At 32.4% G+C, this 19,990-nt stretch overlaps 1 protein-coding gene across 9 annotated transcripts in view; it reads left to right on the forward strand.

Moving 5' to 3' along the window:
- The window catches only part of LOC105210013 (TWiK family of potassium channels protein 7), a 57,863-nt gene that overhangs the window by 6,198 nt on the left and 31,675 nt on the right, over window positions 1–19,990 (forward strand). For 3 of the 9 annotated variants that reach the window (XM_054230564.1, XM_054230562.1, XM_054230567.1), the window contains exon 1: window positions 17,549–17,749. The exons of 1 other annotated variant lie outside the window; for it this stretch is intronic. The gene's annotated coding sequence lies outside the window, so the exon portion shown is untranslated. Of the gene's footprint in view, window positions 1–17,522; window positions 17,750–18,203; window positions 18,223–19,990 lie in introns of those variants that run through there. 5 more of the 9 variants (XM_011180723.3, XM_054230566.1, XM_054230565.1 and 2 more) reach the window with 5 other exon arrangements.

Genomic DNA, 19,990 nt, shown 5'->3' on the forward strand with positions numbered 1-19,990 from the left:
GGCCGATTTCTTTCATTTAAAGGTGATAAGCTTATTGATATTATTTATATCGATTAGATAAAGATGGTACGAAAACAAGTAAAGAAATGCTGAGTTCGGGTGCAACTGAACATTTTATACTCTCGCAATTTATTGCTATATTTTTATTAACATAACAAACAATTTGACAGACTTACAGCCCTATTCTGTGCACTTTACAAATTCAACAAATTTCTAATTTGTAAAAAATTGAAATTTATCAAGCATTTCGTATTCTGTGTCTAAAATAAAAAGCTCTTTTCTTTATAGGTTGTTAAGAAGTAAAATGCTCTTGACAAATAAAATATCTCGCTGTGGATAGTTGTGAAAGTGAATTTGTTGCAATGCAGATATTTTACTTTTGTCGTTAGTTTTATACAAAGAGGAAAAATATGAACATGTGGATGGCTCGCGTTATTGAGCCGTTTTTATAATATATTAAGAAGTTTATTTTTCCGTTTTTTGTATAAAAAAATGAGGATAATGAGGGTAACATTGACGAAATTGTTTTCTATATATTGCATGCGATTACAGCTTAGCAAATTTTTGCCAACAAAGAACAAAGTTTAGATTTCGTAGTCCCCAAGGAACTTTTCTGAAGCTAAACATAACAACCAACTAAATAAAAATTGCATTCCAAACAGCTTTAAATATATTATAAAGGACATATGTATATGTATTATATTATGAAGTATCCTACGGCTTTGCGGGGGAGCAAAAGACTATGGAGGATTTGGGATGGAAAAGTGAATATATAGGCTCTGCCATTTGATTACCAATCAACTTTATTTACGCGCAGCACTCCCTGTTTGGTTAGGTATAGCCCTGTCATCTATATAGAGTAAATGGAGTTGTGAAACCAAACCAAATACTTTGCATCAGGTCTGAAAGGCTTCAGTCGATATCTCGATATCAGAATCTGATAACTCTTTGGTCAATCATAAACCAAACTTATCAACGAAGCCACACTAAAGAAGGCTCGGTTAAAACAAACACTCATCCAAATAACGGCCTTTTGCATGAACAATAGTGCCAGCTTCGGAGCATGGAATATTTGCGCACCCTAAGAAAAGTCTAGACCAAAAGCAATGGATTTATTGTGAAATTGAAGTTAAATTATTAACTATTTTGCAACAAATATTGAAATGTATTTGAAAACTTACGTTAAAAAATAATTCAAATCAATTTTTCAATTCAATTCGAATATAATTGGACAGAATCAGCTGTTTCTGTTTACATTATTTTGTTTCCCACACGTGTGGGGAAAAGCTATGCGTACTGTAGCTTTTTATTTTATCAAAATTGTCACAGAATACCAAAAAAGTTCTTACTTGATAAAAATCTGAAAAAAATTTTAAACTTTTTTGTTATTTTGTCAAGTGCACAGAATAGGACTGTTATTCTTCATATACATATATAGTATAAAGTCCATTGAATGTTTGAATCCCCTAATATTAGGTATATGGGAGCTAGGGGAAGTTATTACCCGTTTTTAGCCATTTCTGGCACAGAGACACACTATTAAAAAAAAAGATTTCCTCTCAATTAAATTAAGATATCTGAGAGATTTACCGACATTCTCGGTGAAAAACTATCATAAGGCACGGAGTTCTTCATATTCGATATCCGGACATAGTCGATATAGTCCGATTTCGACAATTTTTTCACAAGTGATGCCACAGATCATATACTCTATGGACGCTAGAGTATTTGTGGAAAGTTTTATTTCGCTATCTTCATTGGTTCCTTATGTATATATTATAAAGTGAAGGAATAAGATGGTGTTCAAAATTGAGTTATATGGGAAGTTATCAATGTTGTGAACCGATTTCAACCATTTTCCTCACGTGACATCTGGGTGTCAAGAAAATTTTATGTATCGAATTTCATTGAAATCTGTCGAGTAGTTCCTGAGATATGGTTTTTGACCCATAAGTGGGCGACGCCACGCCCATTTTCCATTTTGTAAAAAAATCTGAGTGCAGCTTCCATCTGCCATTTCTCATGTGAAATTTAGTGTAATTTTCAACCTAACCTTTGTATGGGAGGTGGGCGTGGCTATTATCCGATTTCAACTATTTTCATGGTGTAGAGTGGGGTACGTAAGGGAACTGAATCCGGATTTGAACTCCACTCTTCACCCTGATCACTTTTGTATAAATAACCCTATATCTAACTCGTTAAGTTTTGGGTGTTACAAACAACCGTTAGGTGAACAAAGCTATTATACTCTCTAAGCAACTTTGTTGCGAGAGTATAAAAATACACTAAGATTGGTATAAAAATTGAACTATGGATAAAAACTACTTGACCAATTGCAACGAAAGTCGGTTCATAACATTCTTTGGACATCCCATTGATTTGAAAATTGATGAAATCGGTTCATAACCACGCCTACTTTTTTATACCATCGCCCACCTAAAAATCGCCGAAATCGGACTATCACTTTTCAAGACCCCAGATATACAATATGAGGACCTCAGTACTCGTGGCCAATTTTTAACCAAAAATATCGGTCAATCTCTCACATATTCCAAATTCAAAGGAGATGTGTTCCTTTAAAAAGCGTGTCTCTATGCCAAAAATGACCAAAATCAGGTCAATATTTCTTCTAGCCCCCATATAACTCAAATACTGATTTTCTAACTTCAGATTTTATACTATATATATCGGTTGATATGTGAGATATCTTACCAAATTAAGTGAACGTATTGCCTTGGATATAATGTAGTTTGGTAGTGAAAATTCGTTAAATCGGTTCAGGAATTACCCCAGTCCCCAGAATTTCGTTATTCTAGTAGGCTTAATGCAGAATATACGGGACGAATTGTGTGTTATCTTATTAAAATCATATACATAAATAGCGAGAGTATAAAATGTTCGACTACATCCGTTTCATATTGACTATTTGGTAACAAATTGAATTTATTGGCTGTCTGAAACACCAATAAGCTTATTAAGTAGTAGGTGAAATAAAAACAATAAAATAGAGTTTTAGTACTTTTCTCGCTCTTTCATCGCAGAAACCACTTTCTCTACTACATTTCCGCTCAGTCTGCAAATCAAAGTTCACACTAGCAAGAGGTCAACTAATTATGTAATAATTCTAACAAAATACAATCTAACTCCAACATCGAGGCAATCAAACTTCGTAAATTTACCTTTAGCAACGCATATTTCACGGCTAAAGTGTACATATGTAACTTTCACTTAACTAATTTTTGCCATTTATCACCACTTACTGGCATTGCCATAGTTTATGCCACAAAAGTTCAAAGCACTTTCACCACCGTTTGGCAAACAACCAGAAAAAAAATCAACAAATAGAAAAAAGAAAAAAAAGCTTTAAAAAATTTGTTTTGCGGCCAAGGTCAATAGTGGCAACTAGCTGAAAGGAAGTTGTACAATTTATAGAAGAGTACAATGGGATTTCCTACAAAACCGTTTGCGGCAGACAGAGCAGAGCGCCATGAGGTGACGAAGTACAAACTCAAATAAAAACGCACAAAAAATAGTCTAGTTATGAGTTAGTGAACGCAGCACGCAAAATATGTCTTCAATGAGGCGAAAACACGAACAAAGCGAACAGCTTTTTAGGGTTTTATTTCAATTTTTTTTTGCTTTTTTTATATGTGATAGCTTCACAGTTATTTAAATATGTATATTGCGCCTTTATTTGGGTCAGTAGAGTAATTAGTATGGAAAATGCGCTAGTGTTGGAAAGCTTTATGGAAATTTACGGTTATATATATAAAAATTAAAGAAGGTATAAAAAATAATATGTAATATATTCTATAATCTCCATTTATTATATAGAGACGATTTTTCAATTGCTTTTGAATATGAGTGTTTGCAACCAACATATCCAAGGATATCAAGAGTAAGAAATGAGGAATCGTTTCGCTAATATAAAGTTGTTCAGTCATTCACTATATTTATAGTCAAGTAAGTGTCAATTTTAAAGCTTGGACACACCTAATAAGTCACACGTAAAATGACTTCAACCTTTCATTTTCTTCGCCAATTAATTTAGCTTCTTCATAAGCTATAATTTTTCATTACTATCTAATGGAAGACTATAAAATTGAATGCTCTTTTGAATACTTGATTGTTAATAACTAAATGAGGAAAAATTAATTGCCATCAAAATGAGCATGAAGTTGGCAAAAAACGGTTGGCAGTAAAATTATGAAAAAAGGTTACGTATACGCAGTGGTGGACAGAAAAGGTTAATAAAAAATAGATATGAAAGTATATGCGAGTATGTTTGTTGAAACACAATTACTGGATTTTGATACTACCTCTGAACACACTAACCGTTTGCCCGAATCTTTACAAGATTTGTTGAAATATAACCAGATTTAGAAATTGTCATAGAGTGATTAATATGAAAAAATGTAGATGATTAATTTGAAGACAATTATACTGAATGAAAGCGAAGAAGTGTTCTAAAAGGATATACTCACTTATCAACTACGTAATCTATAATAGGCATTAGAAACAAGTAAGGAAGGGCTAAGTTCGGGTGTAACCGAACATTTTATACTCTCGCAATTTATTTATTTAACTTTATTTATATTATATAATACACAATTTGACCCACATATTCGTTATATATATTGCATAAAGTCCATTGAAAGTTGGAAACCATAATATTAGGTTAGAAGCACCGAGGTCCTCGTGTTCGATATATGGGGCCTTAAAAACCTATGGTCCGATTTCGGCGATTTTTAGAATGGGGCTGCCACACTATAAACATAGTGTTTGTGCAAAGTTCTGCACCGATATCTTCACTAGTTCTTATTTTATACATTGTAATGTAAACGATTCAGATTGTCTTCAAAGTTCTGGTATATAGGAAGTAGGTGTGGTTGTGAAGCGATTTGGCCTATTTTCACAACATATCATTGGGATGTAAGGAAACTATTATAAACCAAGTTTCATTGAAATCGGTCGAGTAGTTCCTGAGATATGGTTTTTGACCCATAAGTGGGCGACGCCACGCCCATTTTCCATTTTGTAAAAAAATCTGAGTGTAGCTTTCATCGGCCATTTCTTATGTGAAATTTAGTGTTTCTAACGTTTTTCGTTAGTGAGTTAACCCACTTTTAGTAATTTTCAACCTAACTTTTGTATGGGAGGTGGGCGTGGTTATGATCCGATTTCATTCATTTTTGAACTGTATTAGGAAGTGGCTAAAAAAAACGACTGCAGAAAGTTTGGTTTATATAGCTCTTTTGGTTTGCGAGATATGTACAAAAAACTTAATAGGAGGCGGGGTCACGCCCACTTCCCCGTAAAAATTGCATCCCCTTTTCCCTTCATAGTGCGATCCTTCATACCAAATTTTATTTTTATAGCTTTTGCTTAGTTATGGCACTTTATGTGTTTTGGGTTTTCACCATTTTGTGGGCGTGGCAGTGGTCCGATTTTGCTCATTTTCGAAAGCGACCTTCCTACCAAGGTTGCCAAGAAATAAGTGTGCCAAGTTTCATCAAGATATCTTAATTTTTACTCAAGTTACAGCTTGCACAGACGGACGGATGGACAGACAGACATTCGGATTTGAATATATATAACCCAATATCTAACTCGTTTTGTTTTGGGTGTTACAAACAACCGTTATGTGAACAAAACTATAATACTCTCTTTAGCAACATTTGTTGCGAAAGTATAAAAAGATAATATATACTGAATGATATATGTATAATAGGCAATGGATAATGAACAATAAATAACATAAGGTAGATAATAGATAACAGAAATATAGATTACATACGATAGATAACCGAAAACCTCAATTCCTCACACGTTCCGGTGTATCTATCAGTTCTGGACTACATTACAGTTTAACTAATAGTGTTAGGATCTTTTTCATCTATTGAAAATCATTGAAGAACCATTTTTGAACTTTGATTAATAGATAAATGCAAATTTTCATGAACACAATTCTCCAAAGGGATGAAATCGGGGTGTGTTAAAAAAATAACGGTAATTTTCGTTTTTGAAAAAAATATTTCTTCCTTAAGGGGTTACATGGGTTTCGTGGGTTCTAAAAATCGATTTTTTATTTTTTGGCTTATTAATTGCTACAACATCTCAAGAATATTATACTAATCCTATCGAGCCGAATAATAAAACTACTTAAGCGATCTTGATGAAATTTTGCACAGGTGTTCGAGATACAATTTTCTCGTGCTTGAACGAAGGATTTTTTTTCGATTACAACTATGAAAAAAAAAAACAAAATGTCCATTTTTTACCCGACAAAACCCATGTAACCCTTTAAACTACATTGATATTGTATAACACTCGGCTGGGTATTGAACTAAACTAAAATATTCCAGGAGATTGAGTCATAAATAAAAAAAACTATTCTCCGATTTTCGAAGTTAGCCTACAAAATCAAAATATTTGGTTTCGAAGTTCCAAAATAGGATTTAAAAAAAAAAAATTATTAATTTCAGAATATACTTATTGAAAAATCTAAAATATGGATACAATCAACATTTTATTTCTATTTCAATGGTGTATAAAACTTGAACGTAGATTTTATTTCACAGATGCTGTAAAGATCCAGTATTTTTTGAAAAATATTTTTATTTATTTTTTTTTTTCGAAGATCTCACTGAGGGTCAATCACATAAATTATATTTCATCAATTAGAACAAATTACGAACACCAAAAACTGCTAAAAGGGCACATAAAATGCTAAGTAGCTGGAAAATATTGCCAAGAATCAAAATAAGGTGACAAACGCGTACCTAATTCACCAAATTACAAAATTATGAAGTAACTTAAATTGACCCCCATTGAACCAATGAACATTACAAACCAAAACAACCGGAAGTCTGCATAATTTTAAGCCTTAACGGTAACTTGTTAGGGAAGTATATAAAAAATGGAACTAATAGTAGATATATATTTAAAAAAGAAGAAAAGAGAAAAAAATATAAATCAAATCTAAATACTGACCTAAAAATAAACATGGTGCATATGTTAATGACACTGAGCGTTACGCACCTGAAATGATGTGACTGCGTTCACTTTTACTTTTCAGCGATTCAACGCTACATACGACAATAATATACTCTAGCAGTGTAAGTAATGGCATATGCCCGGCACTTTTCGCCACTCCAAACAATCAAAACACGCAAAACTTCGATTACAGCAAGCAGCGTGTGTGTGTGTGTTGGTATAACAGTCTAGGCAGCATAACGATTTGTTCTCACACCCCCAATCACGGAAATAATAGCATAATCAGCAAGTTTTACAACCACCCTTGACCACTACGGCGATTTTTGGCAATCTAAATCGGAAAAGCGTTCAAATCACAACAAATACTCAAAGTTAAAGGTATTATGCCTTGCATAAGCTTGCTTGCCTTTCTGTTTATATGTATTTCTATGTGTGTGCAAATGAAGCAATCTGCTAAAACACTCCTTGGTATTTATGTTTATATTTTCAGCATTTCGCTGTTGACTGCTCAATGACTTGAGCAATCACGACAAAATAGGTTGGGCCTATATATCTTTCCATGCCACCGCTCCACCTCTTAAATTATGTGTAGGAATTTTTTTTTGTTGTGTTTTTATGCGTTTCGATTGCTTTACTTTCATAAATTGCCGCATAGCTGACCCTTAAGTCGTTCTGCTTTTGTTATTCTCAATCGCTCTTTTTCACTTTTCGTCAGCGATTGCATTGGCTCCTCCCCCGGTGCTCCACTGATTGCTATTTTAGATTTGTTTTCATTTGCATATTTGGATTTGAAATATTTGCTATTGTCATGAGTGTTTATGCTCGGAAAGTGTGTGTTTGTTTTCGAATTTTTCGTAGTTTGCTTTTAGGCGCGAAAAGCACATTTTCCGCTCAAGTGATTTGTTATCGCGTTTTATTAGTTCTTTTGTGAAAATTTTGACTTCCGGTGAAAGAAACATAATTTGTGAAGTGGTGTTTTATGACATTATGCGATAATTTACTGTTAAGGGTCGGTATGTTTTGGCCTATTCAGTTCTGACCTATTCGAATTAAACATGTTGTGGATAATTGAGTTATCTTTCGAGTCGATATTTGAATACTTTTTGAATTTTAGTCCATTTCAGAATCATATATGCATCCACATTGTTGATTTTATAAACTTTTTACAACTATCTTGAACTCAGTGCCATCTAGCGAGTAATTTTATGCAACTCCTATGCTATTTGGATATTAATATTATAGCCTAAATATGAAATATAAATTGGACTACAAGAGGAACGGATTGTCTGACTCATGAGGACATGGCCAACGAACGACCTTAAATTTTTATATATTTTTTATAATTTTATATAAAATAAAAAAGGTGGCAACTCTCTAAATTTGCTATGAAACTTTTTTGAACTGATCTTGATTGAATGCCCAAAACGTAATATCTGACATAATTATTTATAGTAATTTTTTATTGTATTAACTATTTTTTATTTTTTAAACAGGTGGCAACACTTTCTCAAAATATTTTTATTTGTAAAATGGTTTAAACATCTGCAGTTTGATAAATATACTGAAATATATCTTTAACTAATTGTATACAATTATCATTTTCAAACAGGTGGCAACCCTTAAACAAATTTTTTGAGTTTTCAATAAAAAATTGCATAATATTTTAATAAATAAGAGAATTTTAAATGTTTTCTAAAACAATTTCAATTTAATTATTGTTAAAACCAGAGGCATCACTACAACAAAAATATTACAGTTTTTTTGTAAAATACCGTTACTATAAACTCTTTTAGATGAAAATCCTGAAATGTTTATTGCGTAAACTTACGTTTACTTGCGTTAACCCATTTACAAATATGCGTATGTCTGCGTGGCTAGACTATAATTTCCGCTTTGTAGCAAACTGCCAGACCGAACAGTAATTGCTTTACATTTTCAACCGGTTCCCGTTACGGTGTGTGCATAGAGCAACAAATCTCTTACATGTAGCTGTAAGTTGAAGTATTTACATACATTTCTTACATAATCTAATTGATTGCACGTTCAAAAGTGCTCACTCAATTGGGTTTGTGTGTCCAAATTTATGAAATGCAAAATGTTACGTATACGCCTGGTTGCACCGACTAATCGAGCTTTCCATTTGTGTTTATAAGAAACTATTTTGATTGTGAAATGAAAGCAAAAATTTGGATTTATTTTAGATAATCCAAATAATTGTTTCTGGAATTCATATTTTTTCAAATTAATTATCAAATCTCACTCTGGTGAATATAGGTAAACTACAGGTGGTTGTTTATAAAGATTATGGCTGCCGAATTATTTTTATGATAGCGCATTTAAATAAATTTTGGCAAATATAGGCAGCTTCGGTTTCAATTCCACGCTGCCCTTTTATGCTAATAAAACATTGGTATATGGGGCTCCCCATCTGTTTGCAAAATTTTTATTGCCTTTGTTAACAAAGTTTTTATTATGATAACTAACTGTTGGTGGCAATTTAAGCTATACAAATATTTGGGAATTACTTTAGAGAAGAGAATATACAGAGGATAAAGCAAATATTGCATGAAAATAGTTGATTAATATTCGAATATAATTATGAGTATTTATCAGCTACAACTACAACTTTTGAAGATTACATTGACTACAAACACACAGCAAAATTAATTGATCAATTAAAATTTTGATTGAGAAGCCAGTTTTTGCCCTTCACACTGCCGGCTGCTCGATAATCAATCATCTTTTACACATTTTTGTTATTGCTTTTCAAAAGAAGTTGGTAAGTTTCATCAGCTGATTGTTATTTTTTATTTATTTCCAGCAGCGACATCTACCGTCGTGTAGCGTGAACAACAACTTCTAGACAAATAACGTATATATAATTACAAATAATCGAGCAGAGGCCGGTTAATTGATCAATTAGTTCCTGTGGGAAAAGGCTATTAGACTTAAGCGTGAACACCTAAAAAATAATTACTGAATAGATTTCTTCAATAAATTTTGAACTAAAAAGTATAATGTCTTTTTCCAAAAGTGATTCGTTAGCATTCACTTGGCGAAAAATAAATGAAAGTTTTTTCTCAAACAGAATAAAATCGCATTTATATTATATTTGCCCCACAAAATCGCAAAACAACTCTAAATTGCTGGTACAAGTACACGCCGTGTTTAAAAATATTTACAAACAAAGTGCAAATTGCAAAGCATTAACAATTTCGCTCAGCCATCAAACAGTTAGTTATCCCTCAAGTGGCGGGAACTCAGCCACAAATTGAAAGCGCAAGAAAAGCGAATGTACATTTCAACGAACGAAGTGCGCTACGCGGCACAAGAGCATAAAATCAAACACGCGTGTGCGGTACTACAACACACAACAGCACACATAACTGAGCATTTATATTTCTTCTTATTAGTATGTAGCACGTTCGCTTCGCATGTAGAATCACTATTTATACGCACAAATTCACAATTATTTTTTTATTAGAAAAATACGCGAATTTTATGAGTTGCCGAGAGAATTTTCGCACAATTATTTTGAATTAATATTCGGTTAACCTTCGATGGGTAAACAAACAAGCAAAATGATTTGTATTTGAAAATGAAACAATTCAGATGCAACGACGATGGAGAAACGAGCGAAATGCTGTGCGAACACGTTTAATAAAGGGCGTTTAATGTTTGGAATTTGTGTATAATTTTCAAATGAATTCATTTTCGAATTGAGTGGTTGAGATTTCTGCGGATATCTTAAAAGTGATTTGTTTTCAAGAATTTTATAAATTTCATAGTGATCTCGGAGAAACTTAAAGATTTCTAATCTTTAACTAAATTTCTTTCTGGATTTATAAAAATTTATATTAAATGCATGGGATCGATACAATAAAAAAACTCTCCATTTAAATTCAGGTTTATGTAGATCTTCAATTAGTCGGATTGTTATAGATTATTATGCTCTCTCTATCTCTCTCTTTGCTGTAATTCGACTCCTCAAATAAAATCACTTCTTTCTTGATAATTGCCTACCACTATTCAATCACTGAACACAAAACTATACTCTCAGTATCACTCTCTTGCTCAGTTCCTCAAATTTGACATATAGGAACTGAAATAAGGAAGAACGTAAGCAACTTGAATAGTACAATTACTATACTTTTGTGAGAGTGCCATATGAATGAATCCTGGAATGAAAAATATAAGATCGCTACGCACTACCTCATAAAAAAACTGTCAAGCTTTTATTGTATTTGTAAATAGAACATGTTACTTTCCTCTTCCTTTCGTTAGGGACATCAATAACCAATGTTTCCAGTCAAACACATTCCAAAATAGTAACGGAGGCAGACGTATCGTCTGTATGTAATTGGCGTAGAAACGTTTAGCCGGTTATAGGCGAATCCACCAGAGCGCGCGATTCATTTCTCCGTTTTGAAGTTTGTTCCCATTTGGTAATTCCAAGTGCTGCCAGGTCACTTTTCACTTGATCATTCCAACGGAGTGGAGGTCGACCTCTTCCTCGGCTTCCTCCGGCGGGTACTACATCGAACACTTTCAAAGCTGGAGCGTTTTCGTCCTTTCGGATAAGATGACCTAACCAGCGTAGCCGCTGTCTTTTTATTCGCTGAACTATGTCAATGTCGTCGTATAACTAGTACAGCTCATCGTTCCATCGTCTGCGGTATTCGGCTTCCATCCTCCACACGAATCGTAACTGTCGTAAAATTTATTTCTGTCACATATATCAAGCCTTGGATTTCAGCGTGTCATTTAAATGGTAGACAAATGTATTTATAAACTAACCGCAAACTATTAACTTATACTTAATACATGTCAGCATATATATAAGAGATTCACCTCCCACCTCTTCAGCTGAAATCGCATTGAAAATCCGTAGCTGTCCCATCATCAGACCAACCAGCACACCCAACAACTGAAAATTCCACATTTATCTTTAAAGCCATAAATTTCTCAAGTGCTGCCCAGGTTATTTCAAGCTGCTTTGGTGGAGAAAATGACACACGACGGCGGGTATAAGTGTATACAAAAATGTATTCCCTCATATAAATACACATATTTACATCGCAACCGCTTCTTCACGCACTTCAAATGAAATTTATAGCATTTAAACGCCACTTCACACTTTCGCTGCTCGCTATTAGCCTAGTTCGCACTAGCGGTTTTGTGGGCTATAAAAATGTAAATTAGATTGATTTTTATCACACCGCAACAAAGTGACAATGGCAAATGGTGGGCGTTTTATTTGTGAAATTTCTTACGAATCTTAACACAACTGAAATGTTTAGATAAAATTTGAATGCTATAAAATGAACCTTTAGCAATCCGTACATAAAGTGAAATAGAATTATCAATGAAGGTGAAGAAATTTCAATATTTATATATTTGAATCCGCTTGGTGGCGCTGGTGATACAAACAATTTAATGTAATATTTTGGACGAAATATTTTAAATATTTTTTGTCTTCTCACGCACTTCCCCTACTCCTGACATAAGGCATTAAAAAAGCAAATATATTCACGTGACAAAAATTCAAGCAGCGAGCGCTTCTAGACTCGACTACACTCAAATGCCTGTTAAAATGCTATTGCAAGCATTTTTAATCGTCGTTTCCAACATTAACTTGAGTTTACTGGTCTTTCACTAAGCCAGTAGATTATTGTCTTATCATTTATTTGCTTTAATTTGAGTTAAAATGTGCTTAACTGTGCAAGAGCATGAAAATGGCATTTCCTTAATGGCGAAGGTAACGTATCCTTGTGTCCTTTCAGTTACGAAGCCAAACGCACATATGTATGTACCTTAATAGAAGTATATGAGTTTACATAGCTCCTAGTTTTTTTATTGCTCTTCAGTCTTTTATTGTTGTTGTTGTTGCATGTGCTTCTGCAAAAGCTTTTCCTGCGTTACTGATTACACTCCAGTGAAACGTGATTTACTTTTTACTTTATGTGTAGTGCATTGAGCTGCAGGGATTTCGGTTTTTATGATGATGATACTGGTGTGATCTTAACGAGCGAGCTGTTGCGGGGCTTAAAGCTTAAAGCTTAGAAATACTTAACAATATCATGGTCATACAAATACAAAATACACCCTTAGAATAGAAAAATATTGCTTAGGAGTTGAAATTGAGATTAGGATATCGATTAAGATTGAGATTGAGATTTAAATTTTAATTTAAATTAAGATTCAGATTGAGAGAGCGATTTGAGTTTGCGACTGATATTGAGATTGAGATCGAGAATGAAAACGAGATTAAGATTGAGACGAAGATTGAGTTTGAGAATGATATTGTGATTGATGGTGAGGTTGAGGTTGAAGTTGAAATAGTGATTGCGATTGAGATTGTGATTAAGATTGAGACTGAGATTGAGAATGAGAATGAAATTGAATTTGAGAATGAGATTGAGATTGAGATTGGATTTGTATATGGAATTGAAATCGAAATCGAGATTGAATTTGAAATTGAGATTAAGTTTGAGATTGAGATTGAGATAAAGGTTGATGTTGACATTGTGATTGAGATTCCGATTAAGATTGAGATTAAGTTTGAGATTGATTTTGAGATTGAGGTTGAGATTGAGGTTGAAGTTGAAATTGTGATTGCGATTGAGATTGAGATTGATATTGAGGTTGATATTGAGATTGAGATAAAATATGAATTTATTTCTAAAAAAGTTTGCTCACAACGATTAATATTTTATTTGTACAAAGAACGTCGGTACTTTCTTGTTCCAAATATTTTCTCTTCAAAAATATTTTTCATAATTGCTTGTCAGTATCACTTTACTTTAAATAATTGCTTCGTTTAAGCTAACAGTTTACTCGTCTCTGTATCTATTATATCTTTTACGCCAAATTCTAATAACTAATCAATGAATTGACAGCTTTCGTATTTCACACCTTCTGTGTGGGATGTCGTTGGTACACACTTTTGACAACAATAACAAAAATACACACTTCTCAGGCATGAGGCAAACAGCTTGCCAAACTCAATGACTTTTGACAACTATACATATGACATGTGGGCACATACATATATATATACGTATGACGAACTGATGACAACAATGTTTTGGCTATTTGGACTGGCGCCAAGATGTTTTGTGAATATGAATTGAGACAATTAGTTGAATTGCATACGTCTATGCTATATGCAAGAGCATATATACGTACAAAATTCGAATTTGCCGATTTAGTGACGAAACATTCATTGTTTACACGCACATATAAATATTTGTACACAAAATCTCTGAACAAATAAGCAAAAGACACACACATTGTATAAGCAAAAATGCAGATCTGGCAAGTTGAATGAACGTGATGCTATAAAAACAAATAAAATGACATTTCAGCGCATCAACCGTACGATTTGAACACACAAAGAATTGGTTCATGCAATGTCATCAACAATTTGCATTATATTTCTCAACTCATAAACAACTTTCATTTAATTGACTACATTGTTTTTGAAGAGGAACACACTTAATTATTTCCACACTCAAGAGATGAGGGATTGGGGAATATAATATTAAAAAAAGGTATTTACGATATACATGAGTCTTTTTAGCTCTACAAAATCACTGTTTTGTTTTAGGGAAAGGGTAACCTATTACCGTATTATAAATACTCAAAAACAAGAAAAAACGTTAACTTCGGCTGTACCGAAGCTAATATACCCTTCACAGGTGCATTTCTTTTAGTAACTATGTGTTTAAGCAAATCTAAAGACGTAAGAAAAAGTCATTAAAAAAAAGAAAACATTTTACTAATTCTTTTTAGCCGGGTTGTTTGCTAGAAACATTAAGGTTATATAGCTAACCGATCTGAACAATTTCTTCGGAGATTATATTATTACCTTAAGCAGTAATCCATGTCAAATTTCGTGAAGATACCACGTCAAATGCGAAAACTTTCTATACAAGCCTTTGATTCCGATCGTTCAGTTTGTATAGCAGCTATATGATATAGTGGTCCGATATCTTCAGTTCCGACAAATGAGCAGCTTCTTGAAGATAAAATAACATCTGCAAAATTTCAAAACGATATCTTAAAAACTGAAGGACTAGTTCGTATATATACAGACAGACAGATGGACGGACGGACGGACAGACGGACGGACATGGCAAATCGACTCAGTTCAACATACTGATCATTTATATATATACTTTATAGGGCCTCCGACGCTTCCTTCTGGGTGTTACAAACTTCGTGACAAACTTAATATACCCTGTCTGTTCAGGGTATAAATATCAGACAAGTAACAAGATAGAAAAAGTTAAATTAAAGTGTTAAATTTTCTACTAGGGTATTTAGTATGGAGCTGCAAAATGTTCAGAATTACTGATACAAATTTAAAAGAAATGCTATAGAAGAGTTTAAGTTCAGTAAAATATTGAAAAAAAAAATTATTAATTTATTTTTATTTTTGGTGAAAAAAAAAATTTCAAAAATTTTAATTTCAAAAAAATTTGAAAAAATGTCAACATTTGTTTTTAATAAAAACACATTTTTTAAACATCAAAAGAAGCTTAGAGTGATTTTAAACACAAAAAATCGGTCAACTCACAATTACACGTTTTGCTCTATTTGGTAGTCAATTACACGTTGCATGTAATTATAATTACTATGTGTAATTATAGCACGACCGGATTATATTTAGAATTCAAATAAAAGAAGAATATTATTTTTAGTTATGAAGCATCAAAACAATCAACAATGCGTGTCGTAAGCAATCAAAATTGATAGCAATGAGATAGCGCCAATAATTATTTATAATTACTTTTGTAAAAAATAGACAATATTTCTAAAATTACTTTGAGCGCTTATATAATTCATAACAACATAAAGATGCTATTAGAGCATAGAGATTATAATATAAAAATATACAATTTAATATTTTCTAGTTTTCTTTATTTGTAATCGGAAGTAATTACTGCAGTAATTACAAAAATAATGAATCTCAATATAGATACATAAATTTTTATATAATTTATTAATACATATTTATCTATATTATTCTTTTATTTTTCTACTTAAATTATACCAACAATAACATCATTTATAATTACCAATTTAATTACTTTAAATTAGTTCACCGAAATTTAAACTTTTAGTAATTCAAATTTGAAAACCACATAATTCGTGCATAATTGCTTTAGTTCATAGGAAATTCGGTGTAAAATGGAAGCGTGAAAATTGCTTCCCGCTCATAAAGCGAAATTAAAAGCAAATGTTGCGAAGTGTTGCCAGCGTTTTCATTATACGCTGTTTCCTCCAATTCTTGCAAACATTTATTGTACGGCATGGGCAGCCTCACAATTCCAGCATTTGTAAATTTTTGCAAGCAAGTCGTAAAATTATTCAAAATTTTTCTGTGTGTATGTATGTGCTGCATATTTTCCATAAATATCGCGCTCATTGTTTTCTTAATATTGCCATGTTTTTTTTTTATTTTTTTGGCGATTTTTAATTTTTTTTTCTCCATTTTACTCTGGATTTAATGACGAAATCGTGCAGAAAATGATGAAAGCAGATTTTTGTATATTTACTTTGCCGATATTTACGCGGAAGGCGGTTTCAATTTATTTATATTTTCTTCGGTTTTCTTCTTCTTCTTGAAAAGAATATTAAAATATTTGCAGCGAATTTTAATGTTGCCGGCGGTGTTCCGGCAATTGGGCGCTGGAAAACATTTTTGAATGTAAAATTTATTTTTACAATGGATAGAAACATCTACATAGTAGAGAACAGCAGAACTTAAGAGCAATCAAAGAGCTGATCTCAGGAACCGTTTCGAAGGGTTTCCTATTTGTTTTGGTTAAATTTTCATATTTAACGGCCTCAGGTTCATAAAGAATTCAGTTCTTGACGACGATCAAGATCAAAATCTTGACAGTCGGGCCTTTAGAACCGGAATGGACGCGATTTTATCAAGTAGAGGATATTTCCAATTTCGTCCCTATCTGTGGAAACTGAAATCTAAAAGCATATCCCATGAGGCCCAAAATGGAATTCGAAATACTTTTGTACTTTTCCGTTTTGGGATCAAAAAATCAGAAGCTTTCAACACTCAAGTCCTCAAGTTGAAGTTCTCAACACTCATCTCCTCAACTTGCCCAACCCCCTCCTTAAAAAAAATCATCCCAACACCTTCCATAACCTCAACACGTGCATGCAACAAACCAAAATACTGCAGACAACATGCAACACGCAACCATGCAACTTGCAACATGTTGTGTTTATATGCGAGGCAGAAGTGAAAAGCGGAACACAAGTGAAAATACCAACTAAGAAAGGCCGCAAGATGAAAATGCACGTTTTTCCCACACAACGTCATCAATTGTGTATGCGCCGAACAACAACAATGACAACCAAAATATTTTGCGAGCGAGCCATCTTCATATATACATATATGTATCATAGCACCGAAGAATGTCCGCGTGTGTATTTTTAGTTGCATGCTTTTGGTGGCGCTGGCGCTGCCGCAGCCACAGCATTTTGAACTTTTGATTTCCCAATCAAGCGAAGTGAGATTTTCATGCGAATTTTCCTTTCAGTTGCGGCTGTGACATCGAAGCGTGTGGTAGTGATGAACCGATGCGACCGTGTGTAGGCGCGTGTGTACTACGTGTGTGATTTACCGATTTAAGGCTATTATTTCAGTGGTAATGTGTTTTTGAAGAGGTGTTTCGAATAAATGGAGTGAATAATATTTTGTACAAAAATTAAAAAATATCAAGTATGTTTGAATTTATGGGAAAATATTATCAATAGATGAAAAAATTTATGATATATAGTTTTATAAAAATAATAATAAAAAAATTAAATAAATATTTTCAAACAAAAAAATCAAATAATATTTTATATAAAATATATTGCTTTAATGAAGTGGTGAAGTAAAAATAAGTTATGAGTACAAAAAATATGGAAATGGAACATTCTTTCCAATAATTTATTCTATTATTTAAAGAAAATGGTTGTTGAGGAAAATAGTGTTTGATTCAATAAATATTTTACACTAGTTATGCAGAAAAGAAAAGTTTTTAAAATACATTTCTACTGAAAATAATGAGAAATAATTTGTGAAGATAACAAAAAATAAATAAAATGACTAAATCTTAAAAAAAAAAATAAATCATGTAGTAAAAATAAAGAAGAAAAACAAAAAACGAAGAATATTTATTTTTATTGAAATTATTGGAAATATTTAAAGTAAGTCGTCTACAATGACTGCGAGATACTTAACAGTAATTAAAGTGATAATGCCTCCAAATATTTGATTTTCAAATCAAAACCATGTGTTAGATCATAAAATGTATTTAATTTATTATAGGAAAACTAACGTTTTAGAAAAAAAAAATTATTAACTGCTGGTACTAAGTACTGGAAAATTTCAGACTTCTGTGATATTTTTAAAGTTTTATTCTAATCGGTACTGCGGTGGTGCTGTTTACATAAAAATGTAAAATATTGCTACTAAATAGAAAATAAAAATATTGATTAAAATTTAAAGGATATAAAAATATACCCGTGACTTTGACACTATATATGTATTAGAACCCTCAACTCTTATTGGACCAACAACAAAATACATCATCAATTGTGCACTAAAAAACTATATTTTATAAAAAAAATATAAATTAATTTCAAAGTTTTAATTTCTATTTTATTAAAAAAATATATAATTTTTTTTTATAAAAATGGACCAAACACTACGATCGGCATATGCACTGCGCCCCTATGATAATACATGCATAGAAACTCAACCTATAGTCACTTGGTTAGCTTTCATAAACATTGTTCTCGAGGGCATTTGAAGAACTCATTAAGGGGTTTCATGTCGATTTTGTCGGGTAAAGCAAGGTCTTTTCAAACATTTTTTTTTTTCTATGTAAAAAAATTATTCACATAATTCAAACATTTTCTTTCTTATATGTATCTATATTTAAAGAATAATTTCTGAATTAAAAAAGAAATTAAAACTCCTCCATTGTGACGTCATTTCCGGTGACCCCTCGAAAAAAGTACGACCGCGTTGTCAGCTGATAAGATCATTTAAATTAAAAACAAAAATAAATGTTTTATGTAAGACTCCTGCTTGAACGAAGGAAAGACAAAAAAAGTAAAAGTTTGAATTTTGGCAAACATTTTTCCAAAAAAATAAAAATTTCGGTCAAATTTGCTTGACATTCTGTTTTGTTGTAATTGAAAAAAGTCCTTCGTTCAAGCACGAGTAAATTGTATCTCGAACACCTGTGCAAAATTTTGTCAAAATCGGTTGAGTAGTTTTCGACAACCGACTTTGAAAACACGGTTCCGAGAAAAACACGTTTAAAGTTTTGAGTAACAATAATACCTGACTTGGAGCGCACACCTTCCAAAGGCTGTATCTCCGCAACTATTATTCGGATCGATAGGATTAATAATATTCTTGAGATGTTGTAGAAATTACAAACAAAAAAAAAAAATTTTGAACCCAGGAACCCCATGTAACCCTTTAAGAACAAATTATAAGCTCAGGAGTGCAATGAAACTACTTTTTCGCCTTTTTTTGGCTATTGTAAGTATCGATTACTCACTCAACCATTGATGTGTATGATTATCAATCGCTGATTTGTCACCAAATCTTTTTCAGGCGTTCGAAATTTTATGGATTTTGTCCATCAAGTTACACAATTTAATTTAAATGATAATCGACAGCAATGTCGTGGTATTGCTATAAAATTTCTGAAAATTCATAAGTAAATCTCTTAAATTGTAACTAAGATTAGAAGAGTATTTATAAGAAAACTGTGCATACTATTATTAACAAGCACATTTTAGATCTTGCCATTGTTTAAAAACTGTATTTCTAGCCATTTCACTGAATTCTAAAAATTTAATTAATTATAATTTTAATTATAATGGGAATACCCGAAAAGTTGTGGCGAGAAGTAGTTTTTCTTAATCAGTAAGTTTCTAAAAATATATATAAGGAGGA

Source organism: Zeugodacus cucurbitae, chromosome 5 (assembly GCF_028554725.1).
Source record: "Zeugodacus cucurbitae isolate PBARC_wt_2022May chromosome 5, idZeuCucr1.2, whole genome shotgun sequence".
Classification (NCBI taxonomy): domain Eukaryota; kingdom Metazoa; phylum Arthropoda; class Insecta; order Diptera; family Tephritidae; genus Zeugodacus; species Zeugodacus cucurbitae.